This window comes from Tupaia chinensis, unplaced genomic scaffold, assembly GCF_000334495.1.
Source record: "Tupaia chinensis unplaced genomic scaffold, TupChi_1.0 Scaffold147417_1, whole genome shotgun sequence".
NCBI lineage: Eukaryota > Metazoa > Chordata > Mammalia > Scandentia > Tupaiidae > Tupaia > Tupaia belangeri.
This window is the reverse complement of record NW_006207268.1, coordinates 1144858-1162636: the sequence shown is the minus strand read 5'-3', so window position 1 is coordinate 1162636 and position 17779 is coordinate 1144858. Positions and strand designations below refer to the sequence as shown.

Genomic DNA, 17779 nt, shown 5'->3' with positions numbered 1-17779 from the left:
TTCCCTTTCCTCTCCCATCTGCTTCCTGATATTGAGTTCTCTACAACTGCGTCCGTAAATACTAATCACATGATGTGTTCCACTTTCAGCAAACTGAAGGCAGTTTCTCAAGTGTCTAGTTAAGAGAAATTGCCTTCTGTATATATCCACTTAAAAAATGCTGAATATGCTCAACCCAATGCCTTCAGTTCTTAACACATGAATTCTGGAGTGCGTTCGAACATGGAGCTTCTGTGACAATTGTAAAAGAAAGCTTGATTCATTATTTGTGGTGCAAGCACAAGAACTGGTTCATAAAACTTTGATATAAGAAGACTTCTCTAACTAGGACTATATCCTCTACTAGAAACATCAAGTGAAATGGGTTCAAGAAATGCAAGTATTAGGCAGAGTCCAGAGAGCTATGTAATAAAATCTAGGAAAATTATGCTAGGGAGAATAGAAGATAGAAGAGGAGGAGACATATGCATAAATATCAGGAAGATGAGGAGAATAGTTTTAGGAAAGGAGGTAGTTAAGGCAGGGATCAAAGCCTGGGTTTACACCGCAAATCAAAAGCCAGCAACAAGAGAACTAGTCAGTAATCCACCATGAGCTAAAAAACAGCAGATGCAGGTGTTTTTATTTTTAATATATTTTGTTCAGAGCTAGGACTACTGGTAAGGTAGAAAATAGTCCATATTTAAACACAATGTAAACCATAGCCAATTGCCACTACAAAATTGTTCAAGAAGAAGGGAAGATGGAATTGATTGCTATTTGATTACAATTGATTTGCACATAATGCTAATTCTGCAGTAGACTCACAAAACTGCTCCCAGATACACATGAGTCCTGGCCTAAATAAACACAAGAGGCCTTTGACACCTCAAAGCTATTCCACTTGGAGTCTTTTTGTGAATAGTCTTTGAATGAGACATAGGCACCCATTCTATTTTATTAGCCAATCACTTCTCAAATCAGAAAAGTGTCAGGTTTCTTCCTCTATTTTGCTTTCATCTCATCTCATTAGTTTCTTTACAGTTTCTTTAGTCCAACAAAGCCAGTTTTTCTTTTACTTGGTGAAAGTAAGTGCATATACTTGTGAATTTCATATTTGGTTCAGTGGCTTATGTTCTCCCAAAATGATCATTTCACCAGATCCTCATCACTTACAGTTAGACCTGCTCAGAGGTGAACTTGGGTCCTAGAAAAATGTAAGTACAAACTGTAGGTTAACTATTTACCTTTTACTTAGAGAAATTACTTATCTCAACTTCTTGAGCCAACGGGAGGCAAGTTAAGACATTTCATGTTTAGATAAAAATCTGAACTCCTGTGATGATTATAAAATGTTTCCTGTAACTACTCTGTAACTACTTGTATGTGTCTCTGGTAGTAGTTAATTATTGGAATGGCTTAATAATGATGGTTTCTTAACATTTTTACATCTATGAATTTTCTAAGTGCACTTAGTTTCTTAACCACATCTACCACAACAAACAGACCCTATGACTACCATATTACTTCTCCACATAGGGATTTGCTTGTTGTTGGATCACCCACCAAGAATCTTCAATGCCAAACGAATTCTTGTAACATGTTACCCACCAGGAATATGCTATTCATTTTTATATTTCGTTTTCTGAAGTTCTGTTACTTTTTTCCCCTCAAAAACAATTTTAAATGCTCATTTTGCTAAATAAAGGCTAAATTGACCATATACTAAATCTTTCTCTTTGAGTCTATGGTTATTTCATTTACCAATAGTGATCTAATTCTTAGCTATTGTCATATATGCTTAAGTAACGAAGTCATTGAAAGCTTAATCTTTGGTTACATTGAATATAATATTAATATTTTCTTAGTCCTTGGCATCCACCAAGCCAATTCAAGCACTGAAGGTAAATAGAGCTCATACTAGTTTCCATTTTGGATCTGCTTCCATAAACCTGTACGATTCTGGGTGAAGACAGCTCTCTGAATACCCAGAATCAACAGAGGACAATGGGTGGAAAGGACAGACTTAAGAATGTTAAGGGTCAGCAGTATTCTGGCACAAATGTCACAGCTTGCAATATATAATTATATTATTCATATGAAAGTTTGTATGATTAAATGGAAGCATATTGACAAAATGGAATAAGTCAACTTTTCTTCATGGATTTCTCATTAGGAAAGCCTTTTATGTTGCCTGAATCAAATAAAATAGTCCAAACAGAAACAGGTTGTTTGCTTAATGGTCTGTGAAACTAGAATCAGTGATTGCACTTTTAATTTCTGGTAGGAAGGCTCTCAAATATTTAATAAAACCATCACATTGCTAAAATTTCTTCTCTTTGTACCCTGTTAGAGCTCAAAGACGAATTTCCAATAACGTAATGAACAGTGTGATGATATTGTGAATTCCTTTTCAGGGATGTATTATACAAAGAAATATGGGAACCATTTTTTCAGGGAGTATAGAGAAGAAATGTAAGCAAAAGCCATTCCTTATGACTCTTCTTAACCCACTCAAAGACTTCTCCACCCCTGACTCAGTGTCCTCTAAATTTTGTTGAATACTCATTCCTATCTGTAAAAGCCTCAAAACTCCACCAGTACCTTCCTTAGACAGCCTTTATCAGTAATACTATCTCATACTGTCTGAATATATTATGCATATGAAAATATATTCACAATATAGGAAAGCTTAAAATAAGATAACAAAATAAATATTATTTTGAAAGATTATTAGCTAATATCTCAAGGACTATTTTTTATATTTCAAGTGATTTTTTTTAATTAAAAAAATTCATTTTGAGAGACCAGTAGACGACAGAATAGTTACTTCTCTGGGTTTCCACTATTCAACCATGGTTCGAGTCATGCACACTCAGTGGCTTGAAACACACTGAGCATGTGTGCGTGCTGTGTGACCAAGATCCTGAGAATGGAGGAGAAGGGATTGTGGTATGGCCATCCTCTTCAGGGAGTGATTTCTTACTTTCTGTCTCTCTGTCTCTCTTTGTCTCTCTGGCAAGGGCACATGACCTATAGCAAAAATATCTCAAAAAAAAAAGATAAAAATATTTAATTTGAATGAAACATTGAAAGATCTTAGTAAATATTCATTGTTCTTAGCTCATAGAAAATGTGTATTCTATGAGTGGAAGTGTCATCTCTGTACTTTACCATATTTACCTGGGCTTGCATTTCTGGTACTATCTTCAGTCAGCATTATTTCTTAGCCAGAAAAATTTGTAAGCCACTTGTCCACTTTGGTAAAATAAGTCTAGTTAAAACTGATAGCATAATCTATAAATCTACTTCACTGGCTCTACGTAAATTAGGATATGCCACAATGAGCAAAAAAAATAAGCTAGTAGAAGGTAATCACATTAACCATTTTATCTCAGAAAACTATTACCCTTATCTCAGGGACCCTTATATCACATGTGGCCCTCTGAAACATGAACTGAGTGAGAATCATTTTAATCTATTTATTAAATCTTCATAAACATTATTTTAATTCTTATTACTATATCCAATAAGAATACATAGAAGCTGTAGCATTTTCTTCTCAACATTAACTCATCTTGTGTGATGAATCATGTTTATATATCCAAGTTTCAGGGATACTGTCATAAGTGAAGTTCAAATCTGAGGTTCAGTTCCATACCTTGTCTCCAAGTTTTTAATACTCCCTTTGGATGGTTTTATACATCCTGAAGATGCTAAATGTACCATTAGCCCAAACTCTTCTTTTGAGTTACAAACCTATGTATGTAATAACTGTTGGACACCACTAAATGAAAATCCTATGTATTTCAAAGCTAAACTTACATTTGTGATTAATGATTCTATGAGCCATCCTTTAACCAAATAAGAACCATTAGACTTCCTTTTATACTTGCCACCTACATGTCAATAGGTTCCTTCTAGCCCACCTCTCAAAATCTCTCCAAACCAGCACCACAGACACTTCCTAAGTTCATACTTCTATTGTTTCTACTAAATGATGGAAAATTGTCTACTTATTTCCTCCAGTTCTCACACAATTCTCATACTACTACCAGATGAATTTTTTTTTTTTGAGAGGTTTTTGCTATAGGGCACGTGTGCTCGCCAGACAGACAGAGAGAGACCGAGAGAGAGAAAGCGAGAAATCACCCCCCAGGGGGGATGGTCATGCCACAATCCCTTCTCCTCCATTCTCCTCTCGGGATCTTGGGCACGCACGCACACGCGACTGGCGTGAGTTTAAGCCACCGGGTCCGGTACCCGAACCGCAGTCAACTATGTGGGAGTCCAGTGACATAGCCAGTATGCTAACTGCTGGCCCCACCAGATGAATTTCTTAAAAGGCAAAAATTGTTACTGTATTTTAACAACTCCACAATAACAATTCCACAGATAAAAGAGTTTTCTGAGCCATATGGTGGCACAGTGAGAACATAATTGAGTCCACCTGGGAAGGTACTGGGATGTAGTCTGAGGCATTTCTATACCCAACCAGACTGGCATGTGGGTGCCCACAGTCCAGACTGTTTGAAGCTGGGGTGGATCATACCATTAAGACCTTGTGGAGGATGTTCTTGTTGCCTTTTCAGGGAAGGAAAAAATGAATAAACTTAAAAAGAGAATTTGTGCAAGGCATTTCATGATCTTGTGGTTGCTTCCTTCTTAAACTCTTCTTTCACACCATGAACTCTATTTGAAAATCTTAAAAATGCCATGATTTCTCATAAGTCCATCCATTCTAGGCTTTTTTCTCTGTCTAGAATGGCCTCCAACTTCAACCCATGCTCATCTGGAAAGCTACTATTCACTTGAAGACATTTTTGACCTTTGATTTTTTTTGTGTGATAATATTGCCTTGATACTATACCAAGAGTATCTCTTTTACTTCATTTTAACATATTTACTCATTTTATGCCCCAGTCAATGATAAGTACCTTCTTAATAAGAGCCATTTCTTTTTTATACTCATGGAATCAAGCATAAAATCTAGTATGCAGCAGCAAGACATGTATCAAGAACTATTTTAGGGGCTCGGAATCAGGAATACATAAAATACACAAAAATCTCTCAACTTTTACAGTATATACAAGTTACAATGAGTGTTATCAATATTATAGTCTATATTGCAATATACTATAGTGCATATCACACTAATTTGACTGAATTATACAAGTAATGAAAGTCACTTTGGAGTCCCAAGCTGACCATAGTCTGAAAGTTCACTTTGCCTTCCAACAAGAAACTCATTGCTTGTATTCTTACACTCTGAACTTACTCTGTATTGATTATAATTTACACAACACCAATTTTTTGAAATTTAAAAAGTTGGAAAATTAGAAAAATTGGAAAATTAGAAAAATTGTTATACAATGAAACATGTTATCTTTTAAATGTCTTTTTGGATAATATTTACTGACTGCACCTTTAAACACTAATTTATCAGATAAATAGTACTGAGTAGATAGTAGTACTTATGAGTGTGACTCAGTGAATGATAACCACATATATATAATTTTATGTTAATTTTAAAGAAATGAAACTATATTATGTTGAATAAACTAGAATTAATGACTTTTCCATCATACACATTTAATGTCATTGTCAGTGTGACTTCAGTTTTTCCATATCACAGATCTACATGTCTGATGCTGCTGGTTTGACAATTCCAAAAAATTTTTAGATTTAATAATGATGGATGATTGTGTACCAGACCCTGTAGAGAGCATTTTAAATAATTTTTTTTTATTGAATCTTCACAACAACCTCATGATCTAGGTGCTATTCTTCTTTCCATTTTATAGGTGAGGAAACTGAGATTCAGAGATATTTAATAATCTTCTTTTTATCACACTGTTAATAAAAGAGCAAGAATTTGAACTCTAGGATTTGGATCTTCAAAACCCTAGAGTGATCTTGTATTTACTGCAACTAATTCAACACACTTAACGCTGAAAGTGAGAATTCAAGATCAATAAAACTACCAAGCCATCTCCCCAAACATAACTATAATTTAGGGAGATTGAGAAATGTGCACAAATACACAATGGATGAAGAAAATGGAAAAGGGAAGAAGTGTTAAATGTGAGCTGAACATGGAAGTTGTCAATCTTCAACTTCCAAAAGTTTCAAATAATAACTTGTCATTAGCTTATGAAGAATAAAGAGGAAATAGTATCAATCTTAGTATTATTGAAATTGTTTATGGGAAAATATATAACCAATTTTCTGCCTCTGCTTCATGTCATCTTTAGATATGTGCTCGTGTGCTCAATGTTAAAATGTCCTAATGGTGTTTGGAAGCAGCAGAGTAAACTGGATGGAAAGGTCAACCATATATCATTGCTGATTTAAAAAAATTAATATATTTAGTATAAATTGGTCTATCATATGAGCGATAGTTACCAAGCTTGGTCATGACGAATGAGACTTAAACAATCAGGTTTTAATGGGATATTGAATTTGGATTTGTTGAACTGAGGACAGAAGTAGAGAAATGGATGGAAATCAAGGTGGATGGTTAAGAAGGATGATGATAGGGAGACGAATGAATGGAGTCATAAACTAACACTACCTACTTCTACCTGTATTCTATGCCTATTTCCATGATTTAGCAATTTAGGAACTCCTAAAGCTATTCACTCCTGAGAAGTACATTCTTTATAATGAGCAAAATCCTTTAAAACAAAATCCAAAAGCCTTAGAGTCGGGCATATGTTCAAATCTAGGTTCCATTTCTCACTAGCTCTGCAAGCTTAACTTAACCTCAACCTCAGATTTCTCTCCTTTGAAATGGTAATAATAACATTTATCTTTCAAAATTATTGTGAAGACCAAAGAGAAATGTTCTCCAAACAGATCTAAGACATAATAGGTACTCAGTAGATGTAAACTCTCTTTCTCTCTACCAACTAATAGCATTATAAAATGAATGGACCATCTGTAAACACACACATACACACACATAAACAGAAAGAGAGAGAGAGAGAGAGAGGGAGAGAGAGAGAGAAATCACAGGGCAGCTTCTTATAAGAAGCAGATTGCCACGAGACTACCAGGAAATTGCCTTGTCTACCCACTAAGCCGATTCTTGTCTTTGGAAAAGTTCTTTAGAAAACTTCTGGATTTTGTTTAGATTCAAATCTACCTAATTCTAAACCATAAGACTTTGGGGAAAAAAGATCTGAAGTTAGCATCTATTTGTGACCCAAGTTAACCAAGATCAAAGCCACAATATTTGCTAATGATGCCACCCCTTCCCAATCCAATATGGCCCTCTAGCCCACCCAAAATCCCAAATCCAAATTTTTATTCACCTTCCTATTTGTAAATAGAATGGCATTTCAAAGATTTCTGTTCCCTATCCCTAAACTATGCCTTGCAGATACATAAAAGTGAGGTGTCCTTACAATCATTCTCTGACCTCCGACATGATGCATAACAACTATAGTAATTATATTTTATGTTTATTTTAGATACTTAAAAATATCACTTCAATATCAGTGAAAACGTCTTAATAAAAATGCAGATAATTTAGCCAGCCCTCTAAAAAAACACTAAATAGCAAACACATAATTCTTAAACGTGGTATGCACTATTCTAAGTGTTTTCCACATATTGACTCATTTAATCCTTCAACAAGCCATTTAAGGTGATTACTATTATCCCCATTGTGCTAAGAAGGAATTTCAGGCCAGAGAGGTTAAATAACTTGTTGAAGTGAACCAGCTGGTAAATGCAGTACACTGTTCCTCATGATATTTGCACTTTGCACAAAATAAGGTAACTTATTCCTTCTAGTGTGTAAATTTTTCTAATACAATGAAATTCTTGTCCTGTTCCACCCTTTTCCCAACCCCTTAAGGATGGGCAAACTTTCTTACAATATGGAGAGATATTATTACAAAATTTACTGCCAGGTTGAGACCTTGCATGCCACACTAAATTTTTATGACAGTTATAAACACCTAAAAACCCTAAGTCTATCATGGGACTGCTTATAAATCCTAATAATAACTCTCTGACCAAGCAGCATCATAAAAGAGTCTAGTGGCTAAAGTCAAGTAAGCAAGAACAAAGGTTTGGATGACTCCTTTAGTTCTAAGCTTGACTCTTCTTGCCTTGCTCTGCAAGATATTAAGAGAAGGGGGAGAGAAGGGAGGTAGAAGAAAAAGGAGGCTTCTCTTAGGAAACTCAGTACATCCAATTTTCTCAACTTCAGTTTTCTTTTAAGTAAAATGGTATTCAATACATTGTAAAGTTCTTTGAAATTCCATTTTACTAAATCCGCTAAGGATTTAGGAGGGCAATTTAATAAGTGATTGTAGAATTCTGGTCATCCAAGTATTGCCTCAGGAGTCATTCCCCTGTTGTGTGTTTCTTTTTAAGTATTGCATGGCCTGGGGAAATACTAAACAGAATCACAAAAATGAATTATAGAAGATGTGGCTTAAAAGTAGTGAGACCAATTCTAAAAGTAATACCTGAAAATCAACATGACCATAATCACACTTGTGCTTTTAGTCAAAAATGCACAACAATCAATGGTATTAGTGAGCAATGAGAAAAATTAGAAGAATACACATCAGGCTCAGAATAGTGATTACCTCAGGGATTAAAGGAAACTCTAATGTACACTACAATATTCCATTTTTTTTAGCTTAGTGTGTTATATTTTTTTAGAAAAATCATCTTACTCACTTAGTCTGAGGAATACCTAAACCAACTGAAAACACAAAATGTTTGTTCAGATTTTTTTTCATAAATTTTCGAAGAATATGATATCATGGAATTTATAATTATAAGCAAGTGTTAGTGAATAATGGTCAGGAGAATTGTATATTTAAGCAAAAATAATCTACCCATTGGTCTGACTCTTGGAAGAGTTGGGTATATGCCATAAAATCCCTATTGTTAACAAAAAAAGAAATATATATTTTTTTGATAAAGATTTGAAAGAGTATATTTTAATTTTACCCACAGAAAAACCATCAATCAGCATGGGATTAAAATGATAAAAAATAATATCATCTCCTCTTTCCCACAAAGACAATTCTAACCTTATATAAAGTCTTTAAAAAGCAATAATTGATGTGTTTTTCTACTGATATTTTATTTGTATTCATAACTTATTTCAGAAAGAGTTTTAAGAAGGGAAGATGAGGACAAGCAGATGGTGTAAGTCACTGAATTCTCACGTAGTCGACCGTGGTTTGAGTCCCAGACACAGTGGCTTGAAACTCATGCCTGGTACATGTGCATATGTGCCCAAAGTCTGAAGACGAAAATGGAGAAGAAATTGTGGCATGGCCATCCCCTCTGGGGTTGATTTCTTGCTTTCTGTCTTTCTGTCTCTTTCTGTCTCTCCAGCAAGCACATGTACCCTGTAGCAAAAATCTCTCTTAAAAAATAAAAGAAGGGGGACCAGCAGTTAGCGTAATGGCTATGTCGCTGGACTCCCATGTAGTCAACCACGGTTCGAGTCCCAGACCTGGTGGCTTAAACTCACACCAGGCGTGTGTGCGTGCGTGCCCAAGATCCCGAGAGGAGAATGGAGGAGAAGGGATTGCGGCGTGGCCACCCTCCCTAGGGGGTGATGTCCTGCTTTCTGTCTCTCTGTCTTTCTCTGTCTGTCTGGCGAGTGCACGTGCCCTATAGCAAAAACCTCTCAAAAAAAATAAATAAAATAAAAGAAGGGAAAAGGGTAAGTTATGACAATAAAGTTAAATGTGGAGAGTGGGCTAAGATGGCAGAAGGTATCCATTCACATCATGGTATTGACTCTAAAAGAGCATGTAGAAACAGAAAATAAGAAGAGGAAAGAAGAATCTTATACTTACTAATCTCCTTAATGACTCTAATGTGTAAAAAAAATAGCTTTCCAGAAAAATCACTTGGGAAAATAAACCTACAGCCTTTTCCATTTGGCACAGGTTAGGCACCCATGAATATATTCACATATACAGTTATTGACAATAAAATATAAATACAGTGGATCATAACCATTGACAAAAATCTATCAAGCCTACTCACAGTAAGTATGAAGTGGAAGACAAATCCCTGTGGAAGGACCTGTGATAAGACATTCTTGACTCTTTATCAAGTGGTGAAATTAACTTAGAGTGCTGGTACAACTGAGCCCTGAAGCCAAATGACATTCATATGAGATCTTTCTGGGTTAACACTCCAACCCAGGGAATTAAGGTATAAATACTAGCTTCCATCCCTCCAGCTGCTTGCTCCCAGTTGACCAGAAAGCCCTGCAATTCGCTGTGCTTGTATGAGAAATAGAAGTGCATTAGTAAATGAAATAGTATGTGGAAATTCATTCCTTAAAAAAATTCCAGTGGTATGTTTGTAAATATCAGTTTTGAGTTAATTTTTAATCAAGGTATTTTTTAAATTAAGAAATAAAATATTAATTATTAATAGAGTTCAAAAGTATAAGAAAGAGTGCCCAAACAGTATTAAGACATTGCTAATGCTTAAGCACTTTTAATGTAGTCTCCACTCTTTTAGTTATTCATCTAAATCATAATTTACTGACTCATATGTGTGAACAAATAGAAAAAGTAAAGGCTTTGGAATAAGACCTAGAATCACTTATTAGCTCTATGTCCCTGGTCAAGTCATCTAACCTCTCTGAGTTTTAATTTCTTCATCTGAAAAATGGAGATAAGATTTACTTCATGTAATTATTAAATAGAGTAATAATACATTATTAAACTGGAACCTAGTAGGTCTTCAATAACAGATAGCTGTTTTATTCCTATTATTGGTCAAATAAATTCTGGGTTTTTTTCTTCTTTTTTTAAAGCCATATCTTCTCCTGGGAGTAAATCATCTGAGGCACTAACAAGAGCAGAAAGCACCAGCATCTATTCAACTCCCAGTGTATGCCAGGAATTTCATTTTGCACTTTATATATGTTATCTCATGAAATGCTCCAAGTAATCTTAAGAAGTAGGTATTCTTAGCTCTGTTTAAAGATGAGATGGCTGAGGCTGAATAAGATTAGGTAACTTCCTAAAAGTCACATAGCTATAAATGTCAAAGTATCATAAAATGAGGATTTCTGGAATGCTGCTTATTCGTCATTGCTTTCCTAATTGAGTCCTTGTATCTTTCCAATTGATTTTTAACCAGAAGATTGTGTCAGGTGTAATGTCTATGATCATAAAATTACAATTCTTACTAAAGTTGTCTTCTGGCAAGCTTTGCAAAGAACTGCAAATATGGCTTCACAGCTTTGTGATGATGTCCAGAAATCCTTGTAATACAGAACTTGGAATTTTAACCTCAGTGTTCCATAGATCTTCTCTATATAAGAAAGGCTTATTTTTCTTCATCATGGCAAAAGAGAAGACCTTGCATTTTCAAGGTTCAGAATAGATCCTGCATTTCCTGTATTTCCTTCAAATTGCCTTGGGTGACAGTTGATCAAGTATTCTGTACTACGTCAAAACTGTTTGTGGAAATGCTCCAGGAAACTGTAAGTTCCAAAACATGTAGGTTTGTTGTCTTCAGAGTACAATAGCTAATAAAGTCATAAGGGGGTAGAGGGCTCATTTTTATCTCATGCACCCCCAACTTACAAAAGCAAAGAGACACACATATATCCACATGCATTAATCACACAGGAGCTCCTGGACTTGACAGATCATTGAAATATTTATATTTTCAAGGGCCTGAATAGATTTTATCCAAAAAGACTAATCATAGAACTGCTAGACTTATTGCAAAACATTGTAGAGCATACAATTGTTTTGTCAGTCACTGGATGTTTAAGAACTCCTTAATAGAATGAGTCATCATAAAATGTGTCTAGTATAGCACCATGCTTTAAGATATCTTAATAGATAGTTACCAATGAATGAGTAAATTAATTCTAAAACTAAACATATCACAATCCTTTTTCTCCTTTGAAACACATAAAGCTAATTTTTTGGTTATGGTGGCCAGATGAATCATACTAAATGCATACTTTCAGAATGAACAGGTTTAGTCTCACTTAACTCATTCTAAAAGAATTTATCCTAGGGAACCAGCCGTTAGTGTAATGGCTATGTCGCTGGACTCCCACATAGTCGACTGCAGTTCACTTCCTGGACCCGGTGGCTTAAAACTCACACAAGGCGCGTGTGCATGCGTGCCCAAGATCCTGAGAGGAGAATGGAGGAGAAGGGATTGAGGCATGACCATCCCCCCTGGGGGGTGATTTCTCGTTTTCTATCTCTATGTCTCTGTCTGTCTGGTGAGTGCACGCGCCCTATAGTGAAAACCTATCCAAAAAAAAAAAAAAAGAATTTATCCTTAATATCCATGCATGGAACATTACAAAAGTATCTGAAAACCACAAAGAAGAAAACAAACACAGCACTACTAGGTATTTCTAAACATCTTAATCTAAGTAACAGCTACCTTGTGTTCCATATATAAGAAAGGTAAAGTATCAAGAGTGCTATGAACTCAATATTCATTCATTCAGGAGCAAAATTAAGTCATTTGGAAAGCTACATTTACTTAACAGTAACAGGGAGAATAATAAGACGTATCTTTTTTTTTTTTTCCTGTCTTACTGAGCTCAGTTGTTCAACATATTTCTTCTCTGGAGAATTCCAGATCCTTATACATTGATAAGATAGAATATCCAGCATTGTGGCAAGTCACTTAGCCATTCTATTCATGATACTATTTTTATTACAATTCCTTAATGCCTTCAAAATGAGCAAGTTCCTGTGGTAATCAGGAATTTGCTTTCCTCTAATATCAGCTAGAGAGCTTTGTTTTAATCAATTGACATTGACTATGTTTTACTTAACCGAAGATCACATTTGTTGGAAAGATGTGTGATGCCGACATGTCAGAGAAGTCTACAGAGCCACACCCAGTGCTGGGAGGAATGGGGCTCTGCCAGGAAAACCGACAGTCAGGAGCTACTTGACTCTTTCACATAAGGATGCTTCTAGGATCACAAGGGCCTCAGAGATTTTCAGTCTTTTTTGCTACTCTTTCTGCTAACAGAAAGCAGGGAACCCAATTAGTTCCATCCTGTAATAGCCAATGGAGAGAGGTGGTTTTCTCTAAATATCAATAAAACCAAGTTCATATTGCCATTAAAAAGGCAGAGCAAATGGTGGGAAACATCAATAATTGTCCTTTTCTCCCTTTTCATTATTGTCTGCCCCTTTTTCATTTCTTTAGTCACACAGAACTTGCATTTCCACGAATTCTCCAAGTAATCTTATCCCTCTGTCTTTGCCTTTAAAAAAATACCCTCCTTCCTTTACGTAATTCTGACTCAACCTCCAAGATTCAACTTATTTTCCAAGAACCTTTGATAGCATTTTCTCCCATCTTCACTTCCTAGGTTAAGTGACCCTCAGTCTTTCCATAGCCTTTTTTTTTTTTTATGTAAAATACATTCTATTGTTCTTTAAAAGTATTCAGGGTTTGGTTTTCTCAAGCAGGTTGTGTTCCTTCCATACCAAAACAGACCTTTTCCCTAGCATTCTGTGTTCACCGCCCATCATACCTCTCACTACAGGTAACCTCGTATCAGCTGACTTCTTAGTCTCCCCTTCTCAAGTTTGTCCCTGTTGCCTGGAACTCTCCACCACTTTTTCTCACCCTAAGTATGGTGAATGGTGTCTTGTGAAGGGTGAGCCTTGGAAGAGGCACTTCATAAGCCCAGGAGGTAGGGCTTCCCTACTGGGTAGAGAATTTTGAGTCTTGGCTACCTGGCATGTGGTCTAGAGGCAGGATGAGGCATGTGGAACTAGGCTGCTCAAATCCAGATAAGCACATCTTCTTGGCCCCATAGAATTTTCTGCTGCATGAAGAGAAGCACAGTCAGAGGAGGGCCAGGTAGGGTCCTCTGAATCTCAGTGCATAGTGCAAGGGCCTAAGTTACCTGAGTCAAAGGGCAATGCTTCCTCAACAAAGCTGTGAGTTATTTGATGGGAAATCATGTTCGACTTTGTAGGGCCAGCAACTTCTACAGGTCAGGAATAGCTAATGCCCACTGTGAATTTGATGAGGGCTAAGTGAACCTCAGTTTTCTCTTAAAAAAGGAGGTGAAACCATTTGTCCTGTCTACTTTCCATGTCTCATGTGAGAGAAAGTAATGACTACAAGAATGGTTTGAAGGGAATTAAGGTTTTTAAAGCTTGTTTTTAACAACTTCTCATATGAATTAATTACTTGTTTTGGTTACCATCCCAAAACAAGAAACAGAAAATGTTTTCCAAGCCAATTAGAGCAGAGTTCGTGTTATATATACACATACACATATGTATGTAAGTGTGTGTAAAACTATTAACAAATAATCTTGAGAATTTGGTTATGGGGATCAGCAGATGGCATAAAGAGTACGTCACTGGACACCCATGTAGTCAACCATGGTTCAAATCCCAGATTTTAGTGGCTTAAAGCTCACTCTGGGCACATATGCATGTGTGCCCAAAATTCTTAGAGGAAAATGGAGGAGAAGGGATTCTGGCATGTCGATCGTCCCTGTGTGTGTGTGTGTGTGTGTGTGTTGGGGGGGTGATTTCTTGTTTTCTGTCTCTCTCTGCTGAGTGCACGTGACCTATGGCAAAAATCTCTCTCTCTCAAAAAAAATATAGAATTTGGTTATGGTTGTGAATAATAATGTAAGTAGGATCACCAGTATTTTAAATTATCATAACTTATATTCTTTCCCTTTAAAAAAATTTAGGAAGTCTATAAGAAGGGTCTTAAAACAGTAAGAATAGAAGGTCACCAGCTGGCATAGGACATCAATTATTTTTAAGACACTTGGGTACATGGAAGCTAATCATCTTAATGTAGAAATTTCAGGCTAAACTTTATCTTGAGAATAATTACAACAATTTTTTTTTCTGTAAGCTTATTTATATAGCAAAGATTATCATCTGAGGTATAAAGTGACCATGGTAAGGTGGGAAGAACAACTAGGATTTAGTGCACATGAGATCTATTCCCAAGGAACTCGTAGTCTGTTAAGAGAAAAGTGAACCATACAATACTTTTTTGGTAAAGATAAGCATAAATCCTGCTATAAGATACATATCTACCTTACTCACTTGGTCTCTGAGGATTTCAGAACTTCTAGCATTACAAAGTTAATAATAAAAGACAAATCAGTTCATCTAATTTATTCCTGTTATGTTTATGTCTGCCCAGTCTTTAATAATTTTTGTTCAATTCCATCAACAGATTGATTGCATAACTCCCATGTCGTAAGATGAAGATGACCTTGACTTTTTTTGGTCTCAAGGTCAGCACGGGTGGCACAGTATGGGAGGATAGGGGCAGTATACTTAATTTATTCTACTTACCACTTTGCCATTCAGACTCATTTCATAAGGGTCACTTGATGAATCAGGCATCTACATTTAGTTCTTAACTTGTATCCAACATGCCTATTAAATAGTCAAAAGCCTTGAACACTGTGTGCCTGCTGGAAGAGTACTCTGGTAAATAAAAGCTGAGCTGGCACTCACTTATATTCCTGCCCTCAGCTCACAGTGGTATCAACAAGTTGCAAACATGGGTTAAGAAAAAAATGACATTTTGCTGCTTTTTCAAGATAAGATTAAAAACATGACTTTTGCAGGTGAATTAAAATAAAACCAAGAAAAATTAAGGAGCAATAGTTTTACAGTGATCAAGATTGATCACAATTATATAACACTGTGCTAAGAAAACTCTAGCAAAAGGACCAAAAGAATTATTGGCTCTAATACCCCAAACTTTGACACTTAAGGCCTAAAATAATTACGATCTGTGTGAAGCCCTTTATCACTTTGTATATGTAGTATTTTCTGAGTTCCTGATACTGGCCTTTATTTGTTTAACATCAGTCTACATTCACTTCCCTACAGCCAAGGGGATTGCGTGCACCAGCTCTTTGCACATCTTCAGGAGGAGGAGGAAGGGTTAATTCACTCTGCACATTGTTTCATGTCAGAAAAGTTTCCAAGACACAGCGATGTGTGAGATCACAAAATTGAAAGAAAAGTTAGATCTTTAGCATTTCCTTTTCTGTCTTCTTACATTAAAACTACGATGCACAGGCTAAGTCAAGATCTCACTTCTTGGAATAAATGTACCCTGTGTTTTCTGATGACTGGAATTGTGTGACAGTCAATTGTTAAACCAGTAACAAATCTAAGTATTTCATAACCTCCCTACGCTGTCTAGGATATGACTTATATGTTACTATCCTTGGGGCTTTTGTTAAGGCAGCTTGAAGATGTCCCCCAGGCAAGCAGAAGGGAGAGGGCAATGAAAAACAAAGTGTAAAATAAAAATTATATGAAAATTATTGGATGGCAATTCAGAGTGTTTCTACCATAGCACTTTCCTTTGACTCTAGTCCAGGCAGGTTTTTGTGCCACTGCTGAGAGATAAGTCATTCTTGAGAAAACAGTGCTTTTGTTACTGAGATGTTAGAGACAGAGACAGAAAGTGTGACTCACAGCCTTTAGTTTGAGTTTGAAAAGAGCAACATATGTACTACATGCAAAATAATAGAGGTATAGGAAATAGCAGCGGGATGTTACTTACCATTCAGGAAGTTCATGCACAGAAGACCCAGACCCCACTTACCTTTGACCTTGAAGAAGACTCTGTGCTTACAAAGTTTTATAAGCAAGCATTAACTTACAAGGAACATTTGATTTACAAAGGGCACTCACAAATATTAGCTCACACAATCCTTTCCATTGCACTGTAATATGGAGAGGGCACAAAGGGAAATAGACTCTTCTGTTTAAGGAAGGGTTCCCTAGGCCATGAGAATAAGATATAGGGGAGCCATGTTTATCTTTAGATCCCACTCCTCAGCTCTTAGCGCTGATAGGAGGCGACTCTGAGAAGTTCCTATCTAGGAAGGGAGGACAAGCATATAACTCCTGAGCAAAGCAAACCGTCACTTAGGAAGTGATGCTATAGAAAAAATAGTCTGCTATTTTGTTTCCTTTATTTTTTTTTAATCTGTCCATAAACACATTTATGGCAAGCCTTAGAATAATCAATCATTAGCTGCAAATGTTGGCTAATTAGAAATGGATACTTACCTCTATTATAGCGTCATTGTAGTTTTATTAGGAAGGAAAGATAGCTTAAAATGTGTCCACATGCTTAATTTTACTCTAAGAATAAAAATGATTGAATCTTGATTGAACTTCTCAAATTTCTATATTTATTCACAATAAATAGAACTATAGTTGTGAGTCTTCAAATCATGCTCCTGCTAAAAGCAATGGAAATCCACACACACAAGCACACACGCACACACACTCCCTTAATGTCTTACAATATCCTGTAACATTCTTCTACCAGCTAAGCACTAAAGATGCAAACTATCAAATAGCAGAGGATAAATCATAGTTCTCTGCCTATTTTCCATTTGGTACGCCTGTATTCACAACCTTGATAGCAATAAGTAAACCTTCTGTTTCTTTTTCAAAAATTTTATAGGATGCTCTCATGTCCTCTTCTTCCCCTATTCCTCCCCCAATTCAACTCACTCAGAAAATGCTATAAAGTTTCAGAGAAGAGGTTTGCTTAAAGCAACTACAAATAAAGTGCATGTACATAAATAACTTAGCCTGACTTTTTGTTTAATGTCCAAGATGATTGGAACAGATTGTATCATGAACTACTTTCCCTTTGGCTAATTAAATAGCAGTCCCCACTTACCATAAAGCATATTCTTATTAAAACAAGTATCTATAGTCACTCTGCTGGATAAATTACTCCCAAGTAAGTGCCATAAAGCCCATTACATTCC

General features: G+C 36.0%; 1 long non-coding RNA gene across 1 annotated transcript in view; it reads left to right on the top strand.

Moving 5' to 3' along the window:
- Positions 1 to 11380: 11380 nt before the first annotated feature.
- LOC102487850 (uncharacterized) overlaps positions 11381 to 17779 on the top strand; it is a 16092-nt gene continuing 9693 nt past the window's right edge. Inside the window, exon 1 of the long non-coding RNA XR_003548098.1 lies at positions 11381 to 11470. This is a non-coding gene — a long non-coding RNA (uncharacterized LOC102487850). The remainder of the gene's footprint in view (positions 11471 to 17779) is intronic.